Source organism: Coturnix japonica, chromosome 1 (genome assembly GCF_054131305.1).
Source record: "Coturnix japonica strain WE chromosome 1, WE-NBRP24, whole genome shotgun sequence".
Lineage (NCBI taxonomy): Eukaryota > Metazoa > Chordata > Aves > Galliformes > Phasianidae > Coturnix > Coturnix japonica.
Genome location: NC_140663.1, coordinates 23,874,087 through 23,885,465, shown reverse-complemented (window position 1 = coordinate 23,885,465; position 11,379 = coordinate 23,874,087). Strand labels below are relative to the sequence as shown.

Here is an 11,379-nt window from a genome sequence, read left to right as displayed (position 1 = left end):
AAAATAAATAATGTAAAGAGAACAGACTTCTCAAGGCCATACAAATAAACTTAGTGCCTTCATAGTTTTCCTGTCGGCCTTTCAGGTTCTTATTGAATTCCTCCCTGTAGGTACTTCAGACAGCTACTCAGGCTCCCTCTGTACCTGCTTTGGATCCCACACAGGGACAGCTGCTCTTTGTAGGGCTGAGGACCTGTGACCGCTCTGTGCTCTCCCTGCTCCAGACGGCTCTCATGCTGCCTTTGCTCTCCAGGTGCAGTTCCTTCTCCAGCTCCTCTTTCATGTCTCTCATCTCGACCTTAAAAAGCTCCTGCTGTCTTCTATGCACAGTTTAGAAACTACTGTCTGCACAGTTCTTCTCCTCACTGTGGTAACTGCACCAGTTTGGTTTGTGTGGCAATCCCGTATTAGAAGGAAAAAGGAAAGAACAAAAAAAAAAAAAAAAAAAAAGACACAGATTAAATTGAATTTTGGCATAGTTCCCTGTGTCATGCTTTACAGAATGGCACAACAGGGTGAGACAGTGCTACTCCGCCATAACTGAACATGCCTTGATGTATAAGGCACATTTCAGGAAGCAGAATTAAAACAATCCATATCTGAATCCTCTCAAGAAAAAAAAGATAAAGAGAATTTTATTACACCTGCAGCATTCAGGCTTTGAATCATAGAATCATAGAATCACAAGGTTGGAAAGGACCTACAAGATCATTTAGTCCAGCTGTCCTCCTATTACCATAGCTACAGCAAACTACTAAACCATATCTCGTAGCTCCTCATCCAGACGCCTCTTGAACACTGCCAGTGATGGCGACTCCACCACCTCCCTGGGCAGCCATTCCAGTGCCTGACCACTCTTTGAGAGAGTCTGATGTGGCAGGGGGACACAGAGATACTCCTTGTGACTAATGAGTTCAGGAGCAGCTTTGGCCAGGTACAATTACTAAAAACATTTTAATCCAAGGTATTGATGACTTGATAGCTGTGCAGTTTTCCTTATCGGCTTTAACAGACAGTTGTGTGTACTCCAGAAAAGTCTGTGACTGAGTGTTATTTACTTCATTATGCAGTGAGTTGTGCCTTTAAACAAAAAGAGAGTACTCTGAGGTCAGGCAGAACTGCTCTCAGTACATTATGCCAGCTCTACAAAAAGTCATCTTTAAAATGCATGTATCTCTTTGGTCAGTGTCATCCATTTTGCCATTGCAATGGAGAGGAATTGCCATACTCCCATTAGATATGTGTCTGCGCTTGCAAGCAATGTAAAATATGTCCAAAATTAGCAGGAAAGGGTCTGGAAGTGCTGGGACTTATGTCCCTTTATTTGATTTTTTCTTCTGGCTGAGGTCTTTTGTTTGTGCTGTTACTTGGTGTGGTTCCAGAGGAGAGCCACAAAGATGCTCAGAGGGCAGGAATAGCTCTCTTATGAAGACAGGCTGAGAGAGCTGAGCTTGTTCAGCCTGGAGAAGAGAAGGCTTCAGGGGGATCTCATTGCAGTCTGCCGGTACTCAAGTGGTACTTACAAACAGGATGGGGACTGACTTTTTACACAGTCTGGTGGTGATAGGACAAGTGGGAATGGCTTTGTACTAAAACAGGAGAAACTTAGGTTAGATGTTAAGAAGAAATTCTTTACTCAGAGAGTGGTAAGGTGCTGGAACAGGATCTCCAGAGAAGCTGTGGAGGCCCCATCCCTGGAAGTGTTCAACGCCAGGTTGGATGGGGCCCTGGGCAGTTTAACCTAGTGGGTGGCAGCCCTGCCCATGGCAGGAGGTTGGAACTGGGTGGGCTTTGAAGGCCCTCCCTAACTAATCCATTCTATAATTCTGTGATTCTACCTGAGCTACTAAAAACTCACAAGCTCTTAGCTTTTACTCCAATGTTATTGCCTTCTCAGGTGAGTATCCAACAGCAGGAGAAACACTCCAGCTCAACAGGTCACCTAAGATTGTTGTAAATGTTAAGGAAACTTATTTCTTTGTTTCTGTGGTTACAGTTCAGCAATTTCAGAAAAGAAATGCAATGTGGCTCTGTCAGGGCCAAAGACTACAGGATGGAAAATTAGGGAAGAAAAAATCTGGAGCCAAAATGAAAAGAAAGGGAAATTATGGGGAAAAGTAAAGTAAAGTAAAGTTCAGGGAGGGTGTTTGAGGAGAGAAGAGCAGTGGGCAGTAGGATAAGCAGTTCACGGAGGGAAGGAGTCCACAGCCTCTTACTGTGCAGCAGGATTTTGGAACAGCTGAGATGAGAACTGTACATTAAGGGCAAGGAAAGCCTCCTGTCCAAATCCCCATCTGAGCAAGGTGAGAACAGCATTAGACAAGACAGAGCAGCCTTCAGCTTTTGCCAGCCCCTTCTTTTTTTTGTTGGTAAGGAATAATGCTGGCAGGCTGCAGCTTCCTGCTTCCTTTGCAGGTGCTCAATATAAAAGCACACAGCCTGCTGTGGGTGGGAGGCAGGGAGCTGCTGCCGGGCTACTGGGGCTGTTCTGTGCTCACCTACATCCAAACCATCATCCTGCATTACCCATTCTGGGAAAATTCCTGATCATTCCATGTTTGAGGGTATCCGTTTTGTTCTGGTGGAGTCATTGCACTGGGTGCCATTAACTGCCTCACAAAGGTGTCTTGAAGATTGCTTTACCAAACAAATCAAGAGTATGGCATAGCAAATAAATGTCCAGAAGAGCCATCTGTCACCTTGAAACAGCCATTTTCCTGTGGCTCTGCAGTGCTTGGATGAGATGGCAATTTCAAATCTGAAAAAGCTTCTTCGCAGGAGTATTTATTTCACATTAAGCTTAGCTCTGCTCACAAAAGCAGCTGCAATAACAATGCAATAATTAGAGTGTGCAGAGTGCCAAGATGGTGTTTGTTCCTCTCTCTCTTTTGAAGGTGCTTGAAGTTCACTGCTTATTGATGCAGTGCAGACAAAAATACGCCTTTAATGTATGACAGTCCTTCAGTTTTGCCTCACAGTGGGACTAAGTTGTCCTTTTGCCTTCAGCCATTACCCAGCTGTGAATGAAACTGTGGGCATTACCTCGACATTCCTGGCATTATCACCCCAGAATTCGGAGGTAATACTCTAGTGCTGTGTTAGCCAAAGAGATCTCCTTGATTTTGGGCAAGATAGAGAGGATGAGAAGGGGCTCAAGAGATATTCTCTGGAAGGGAAACTGAACTGGGATACATCTGGGCTAGCCAGCAATTGTTTTGTTAACACAATGAGGTAAAGGCAACTCACTGAAAAACCCAAACAAAATAAGATCAACAGTTTTTGTGAGCAGCAAAAACCAAAGGAATTGAGTTACTTGTGGATTTGAACCTTCTCCTTTAAATCTCCTTTTAAGGATGGATTTACTCTCCATTAGTAAGGGCATTCAGGATGTATTCGCTCCTGTTCAGCCCTTCACTCAAGAGCGATGCTTGCCAATGGGATGTCTCTGTCCATCTCCTCTGCATAATTTCATGATACTTGTAGGGACCAAATATATTTACCATCTATATCTTGGTGTGAAATGAGATTTACACAGGCCACTGTGTTCAAAATTTAGTGGGAACATACGCAGGCACACAGAGGGTTGTTTTACACCATCTCCTTAGGAAACTGGCCCAAACCCAGACCACCTGCAGTCTTTTATCATATCCATGTACTGACAAGCTGGGTGGAATTTTATCAGAGAGCAACCAGCAGAAGATGCTCTGAGCTGACAACAAAGCCAGGCCCTCAAGGGTGAGTGCAGCTGCTGGGTCACAGGACTGATAAGAGAGAGGTCAAGAGAATTCTGGAATCAGCAGCCAACCTGCCTCTGTCTTAGTGACATTTTTAGTGTGCCACATGCTAGGTTTTGGGGTAATAAAACCTTACAATGAAATGAGTTTCTGGAGCAGCCTGGAAGCAAGGCATCAGTTGAGGTGCATTTGTTCAGTTTTATCACTGGGTTGCTGAGTCGTTACTTACAGTGGATGACTCACAGGATTATGTCATGATGATAGAGCATTTAATTGCCCAGCTCCACAAGGATTATTATACCCAGCAAGTGAACTTCATACATATCTGCAGGTTACACAAAAGGTACAGCTGTAACACTGCCAGGCACCATTCCCTTCTCATCTGCTCCAGCACATGAAGTTGCACCCTTGCACGCCAGCAGCATTTTGTGATGGATCAGTCTGCCTGTGTCTTGCTGAGTTCCCATTTACCCTCTGAAACAAGCACATCTGTGCTTTTGAATACTTGATTCAGTCTGCCAATGGAAGCTGCTGCACAGTAATCAGCTTACTCCATTCTAAGCATGCTATTTCTTTCATGGCTTTCCCAAGTATTTACTTGTCAAGACCCTCCAACAGCTCTTCTTCCCATCCCCACTATGATGATGGAAAGAACAAATTCTGACCGATCTTCTTGGTTCTTCTTCTATCCCACAGATGAAGAGGAGATGAAAGAGTCTTCTTTGGAAAGAAGATAGCAACAAGGTTTGGCTTTTTTTTTTTTTCTTTCTCCTTCCTACCACAGATTATTTTCTGCATAGGTCGTAGCACATTGCATTAAGAACTGAAGGTTGGGTTTGGAGGCCATTCTAAGACAGGATGCCAGCTGAGGGCTCTCTCTCACATGGGATTTTGGTTCTCAAACATACCAGAAACAAAGTGTGCAGCAAACTGTAAAACTGGAAACCTGAGATCTCTTAGACATGAAATAATTTCTATAAGCACAACCGTTTAATGGATTACAGTTTTTATGTTTGCAAACTTTCCCCGCCAGTGTGGCTTATCACAGCAAAATGGCTCCTATTTCTATATACTTTTGAAAAGGAGTGTTTCGTATTTCATCTGCATAACTGAAAGAGGTTCTACTCAAGATTAGCTTTCAGCCAAAGAAGTTCTACTTTCATACTCAGCAATTTTCATGAGCTACCTAAAGCAAGAAACTCCCTGAAGTTTTCATGACATATAAACTCCAGTGGATAAAGAAATGAATTAAGATCTCACTGAAATACATTGTAAGTTGGGAAGAGTCCAAGACAATACATGCCCACTTTTCATGAAATTGTATGTGTTGCATTGCATGAATTCTTTAGACCACGTGTTTTACAATATTAATTAAGTTTCACAGCAATATCCATGATATTTAATAGCAAGGTTCAGGCAATACTAAAGGAAACATTAAAAAAAAATCACAACGATGAGCTTGTGAGCACAAAATTTCTCCTGAGAGGTAAGAGAACAGTCACACCACTTCACTGGTCTTATAGTTAATTAAAGAAAGACAGGCAGCATTTGTTGACAGACTCACAAAACAGGTCTTAAAGTTCTCAGCAGCCATTCATATGTATGAAGACAGCAGAGACACAGCTGAGGTGGAATTCATTTTAAACCGTTAATAACAACAAAAAAGTGGCTCCTTCCTGTCATGACAGCTTTCATCTGAGGCCACGCAGCCTCCTGCAGAGATTGTCTTTCTAGCTGCTCAGAATTCCTTCCTCTGTCCTTGAAGCAGATGATTTTACCCCTCACAGTCTTGCAAATTGCCTTCAAGTTTTCCCAGTTCATACTTCATCCTCACCTTGCAGCTCATTAGAGCAGCTGAAGAGCAGGATTTGTTGATCAGAGAAGCTATGGAGGAATGAGGTGGGGCTCCAAGAGGAAGATCACCAGCTCTATCAATTACAGCAACTGTGCAAGTAATGGATGCCCTACAGCAGCATTGATACTGTCAAACTGATCACCGAGATAATACATTTTGGACTAGCAAGACTCCATCATTCCTCAGTGTGGGAAATGGAAAGGCTTCCCTCTAAGGGACATGGTTAGTGGGCACAGTGAGGATGGGTTGCGTTGGTCTCGATGATCATAGAAGTCTTTTCCAACATTAGTGATTCTATGATTCTGATTCTGATGAAAGAAAGGCACAATTAAAAAGAGGAAGCAGTGAGTTTCTTTAATTGTGTCCAGAATCTATCCCTCCCTGCCTATCCAGCTGCAGGCTTTACACCATGGAGCACAAGGCTGTCACCCCCAGACAAGGCCTGGCTTGGAGCCTCTATCTGAGCCCTGACATCCCAGTAGGTGCATCTGTACCAGGCTGTGTGGGTGCTGGCAGTGCTGTGGAGTGGATCTCAGTGTCTGCCACAAGCTCCATGTAAGCTATACTGTGAGTAGGGAAGTGGGGCCCCAGGGTCATTGCTTTGCTTTCTCAATATTTGGCTGTACTTGCCTATCAGTGCCTGAAGATGGCAATACTACCTGAAGTGTGTGAAACCACTCTAGGGTATTTTAAATGCTCTGTAATGTTGGAAGCTTCAGTCAGTAAAGGTTTGCTATGGAAGGGAAGAGGTGTATGGGGCAAACAAGGGAGATATGTACTGGAACTGTTTCTGGAATTTGTTCAATTATTACTTTAGGAAATGTTCCTCTATAGGAGTTTGTAAGAAATGAGCTTGTAACTTGGCTCACAATGAACAAAGGGGGAAAGAGAAGGCAGTGCTTTGATCTAGCTTCTTTGGTTGCTCCGTAAAGGAACCCACTTACTTGTCAGGAGTGGCTTCCAAATATCCTTATGCCCTCACTATGCCACTGGGTGAAGCCTTCAGCTTCTCCAGAGGCAAAGACTGTTTGGGCAAGCCAAGGCAGAGCAACATCTGTGGAATAATTCATGTGAGTAGGATGCAATTGAATCCCACACTGTTTTACTACTTTCTGTGTATGAATGAGAGCTCTACTGTTGACATTTGTGACTCAGACTCCAACACTGACCGCTTTCTCTATCAACAGCAGAACCGCTTCTCTATAAATATTTAATAGTAGTGTTTAATATTTCCAGACATGACAGAGCTGAAGTACGATGTACAGCAGTGACCTGCTTTTTTAATGCGTGTGGTGGCTGAGAGAGGAAAATCTCCTACTTACTACTTGGAAAACAGCAGAACAAAATAACAACCACATGGGCAGGTGGGGAGAAATAGAGTTGTCATAAGGCACCAGAAATGCCTGGAAAGCACTGCTAACAGTAGGATGTTCCTGTGAAGCCATCCTGTGCCAGCTCATTAGAGGGCTCTGGCAAGGATATCTGGCATAAAATAGATTTTATTTAGAATTAGGAACTCCGCTGCCCTGCTCTTGGCAAGAAATGAACTTGCAAATTAAAATGTCTTGTAAAGTAATGACGTTACCTTGTATTATGAATTGTTGTAGAGCTGGAAACATAAGAAATGAAACTTGTGATGTGGAGAAGCATGAACAACTAACATTCAGGGAGCGCAAGTGATGCACACACTGCATGCTATCATAGCACAAAAGCAGTGCTCAAGGACCAGGCCTGTGTTGAATGTTTAGATCCTTTTTGCTAAGGCTTTCAGTTGCTCAGTGGTTGCTTCCATGGTTATCTTTTTTCAGGTTCAATCTCTTTAAAATTTTTTCTTCTTCACTGGACATCTCAGGTGGCTTAGTATTAAAATTTCATACTTGCCAGGGGCTTACTTTTCAATTAGAACATGATTGGAAAGTCTGGGTGAGGTGGAAGGAAGTTTTAAAAGCAGGAAGGTTGCGGCTGGGCATGTGATGCCTCTCTAAATGTTTGATGAAGCGCAGGGCTCAGTTCTTGCTCCCCATGGGAAAAAGACCCACAAGGATGGTAATGCGTTTTTGAAGCAGCTCACTGCGTGCAGGTACGGCTTATTTCCTAAAGTGGATTCAATGCTTTTGAAACAAAACAGCAAAAAGCCTAAGTCAGTCTTCAGGGTTGGTGTAATGATTATAAGAAACTGATACATTTTAGGTAAGATCAGTTCATTTCCCTCAGCACAACTCAAACTCACAAAGTTACAAGTGGAGAGAGTTTCTTTGATATTTCCTTGTGATTATTGCTCTCTCAGATCAAAGACAGCATCCAATCACCTGAAGAAAGCCAGGTCATGGAGCACTGCAGCTATTTTCCTCCAGCCTGAGCATACAGGATTGAAGTACGCTTCCCAGCATGTGTTGTGCCTCAGCATTCACGAGCATCCTCATGAAGCCAAGCTGTGAGTCAATGCAGTGTCAAACTACAGGGAAGAAGAATATCAGTCATATGGCATTCTTAATCACGAGGAGAAATGGATCTGACTAAATGAATATGTAAATGCCAGTTTACAATTAAATCATGAGCTCTCCCTGATGTGCAAAATGCCCTGGTGAAAAATATGTTACTGTATCAGATCTGTGGTGCTTGACCTCAGGAGGCTGTCCTTAATGAAAAGAAGAACAAAGCGGGGGGGGGGAGGGGGAACCATAACAAGAAAATGCACGTAATTTAATTTCTTCTTACGTAGTATTATTCTCAAAGCTGCTGGTATTTTTCTATTTTGAAGCAGTGCAATCGACACAAAGCTTTTACAGCACACTTTGACATTTAAAACGCAGCTTCCTGCGCTTGCATTCATGCGTGGTTTCCTGAATGAAGGGTGGTAAGTAAACACTCACTGCTGTTCTCCTGCGCACAGGATGGGATTTGTTATACACAAGGGCAGGTTGCTTCTTGAACCTGAAAACCCCTTGCCCTAACACGTCAGCAGGTGCTGGGAAAGGAGGCAGGGCCTTTCCTTCTGACCCAGATTTGGTATTTAGAGCTATTGGCCATGGTATGGGAGGGGATGGCTTACATCCTGCCACTCGCTCAATGAGAATGCCCCCTCCAGTGTCGGAGCCCTCAGTGGATCACTTGCCTTGCTCTGCAGCTCAGTGTTTCATTTTGGCATGGTGGGATGGGCTGGCTCAGAGAAGGATGCCATGCTGTACTCCAGATTACCACTATTTCCAAAGCGGGGAAGGCAAAACTCGAACAGCTTTAAACTCTGTGCTGAAGGAACTGAGATTGCACAGCTGAGACCAGACTTCCACCGTCCTTAGTGAGCACTTGAACCAGTCACGTAGTTAGATGGAAACACATTATTTCATCTCTTACCGGAGCATGTGTTTGGAGATCTTGTCTAATCACAAGGCCAAGCTCTGCAAGGAGGAAAAGGTTCAGACCCCAAGGGGTGCTTGTGAGGCTGAGCAGGGTGGTCCACAGGCCTGCACTTCTTCCATGGCACTTCCAGCCATGACAGCAGCAGAATGGAAGGGGACATAAATCCCTTTAACAAATGCAGGCCTTGTCAGAGTTCAGATCTCAGGAAAGATGAGGTGTAAGCACCAGATCTGCATCAGTGAACTGGGTGTTGTGCGTGTTCACAGCAGCCTGCTCTGACTGCTACCCTCGCACCCATAGCTGCCTCGTGGCTAACAGTCCCACTGTTCTTGTCTTCTCCTCCTTAACTCAGTATGTTTTAAAAACACTATTTTAATGGTGAGGTGAGACTCCAGAGGTTAACTCAGATGTTCAGCTTCAGACAAACTTCACAGTAACAGTCTGAAGCTGTGTACCTGCCTATGCATGGGCTTTCTGCCCTTCCTCATGCTTCATGACTGGTGCCCTGCCTGGCCTGCAAGCCCTGCTGAGGAACTTTGCTTTCTTCTGGGTCTGGAAATTCAGAATCAGGGCACCACCAAATACTCCTGCTATAGCAGGAAGTGGTAGCAGCAGGGGGGCCTTCACCTGGCCTCTTGCTCACAGAGGCAGGGCTGTGTTAAGCAGAGCCCAGGCTGGCTGCACAAAGCATCCAAGGTTGGCAGACAGCTCTGGCCATGGAAGTTGTTCTTTCTGTGCATGGAAGAAAGCCTAACTGATGGCTTCAAGCTGGGCTGGACATGCTTAGATGGCAGAACAATGTTGGGTGAAGTGCTAGCTGCATCCTGCTACCTATCTCCTAAAATCCTGAGTTCTAAAGTATGTTACAGCTGTCCTTTGGCACAGCTTTTTGGTAGAAAGCCAGTAGGCAGAGCTGTAGGACACATGGATTGTTTGGCAGAAACAGCAGCATGGCTGTGCAAAGCTGTGATGACACGGAGTCCTACATTCTCCCCATGGGTGCTGAGGTGCTCCCAGCTGCAGCTGTCAGCTCGTTGTTGTACCCCAGCCCATCACCCTGCCATTGAGTGGGTTTGGGGAGAGCCCAGTGCCGTGATAGAGGAGCTGTAGCTGAGCCAAGAACTCAGACCAAGAATTCCTGCTGCAGAGATGACAAGCAGAGAAACAAATGAAAAGTGAAAGATGGATGAGCCGGAATGAGCTGTGAAGTGACAGCTTTGTGGCTGGTTCCACCTTATTTCCTTTTTGCCATCCAAAGCTGAGTGCCTCATAAATTCTAAAGACATCAAAACTGTGACTAACATATCAGAAACCATCCTAGATCTCTGGAAATTTAAGGAACGGTGACTGTAACCAGAAAGGAAGAGACAGCGAACATGGAATGAGTCCCTTCACCAGTGTGTTCTTTGGGGTATTTATTTCAGCTTTGACGCTGGAGGCTGAGCCAGCACACTGACACACTTGTGAGCTCTGGGGATCACCCAGAGACTGTAGTAAATTCTGACATGGACCTACAACTGAAAGCCAACCCACAGTGCGTGACTGGATGTTACAGATGGCTCTTCAAACCCCCGTGATCCTCAGGCAGATGGCTGGCACGGCCCTCATGCTCCACAGCCATAGGCACATGGTACCCCGGATTGGCAGAGGGCTGCAGGCTGTTATGGGGGAACTTAAACTGAGAGCAGCTGTGGCAAGGCCTGCAGGGGAGCCCACCTAGAGCCATGCGGTGCTGCTGAGTGCCTAAAGCTGGGAGAACAGCGCCAGGAGGGTTGTAGGCCAGGGGGCTCCTGTATCTCCTTAATTCATGCCAGCATCTGCAACTGGTCCTGGCAGAGCTGGTGATGCTGCAGAGCAGCTCCTGTGCACGGGGTAGAACTGATGAGCTGAGGAGCCCCTCTCTGTCCCAGCTCTGTGAAACCTGCTCCTGGCCACAGCCCTGGGCTGGGTCTGGCTGTTAGCATTGCTCTTCCTCCAGGCTTGTGGGTTTTTTTTCAGCCCTTTCCTTCCTGGAAAAAAAGAAACCTTTCTCTAAGGATAAAATGTTTATACTCACTTGCAAGGCGGGGCTTTCAGCTATATAAACTCATTTGTCAGTTCCCCTCCCACCCCCAACCCCCCGTTATATCTTAATGGATCTCATATGCATTTATAATGCACTCAGTACCACAGTACCTAGGGACCTTATGCACAATTCATGAGGCAAACCTTATTTTTTTTGCAAAAAGTTTCAGCTTCTTTTCTGTCTGTTGCCGATCTCCATCAGGCAGCTCTCAGTTTGCAAAGGATGCCCACAGCCCGTGTCACAGGCTGACAGATTGCCTTCCAGCATCCTGGCCTTGTTTGTGGGATGGCTTTGTTAGCAGCTATTACCTATCGAACAGCCTGTCATCAGCAGAGCTTGACACATTTCTCTGCCAGCATTGACAC

The 11,379-nt window shown here is 45.1% G+C and overlaps 1 long non-coding RNA gene across 1 annotated transcript; it reads left to right on the top strand.

The window, feature by feature from the left end:
* The first annotated feature begins 3,863 nt into the window (after positions 1-3,863).
* Positions 3,864-8,154, top strand: LOC146762324 (uncharacterized). Its single transcript, XR_014933654.1, has 2 exons — positions 3,864-4,478; positions 7,877-8,154. It is a non-coding gene; the product is annotated as an uncharacterized LOC146762324 (long non-coding RNA).
* The last annotated feature ends 3,225 nt before the right edge of the window (positions 8,155-11,379 follow it).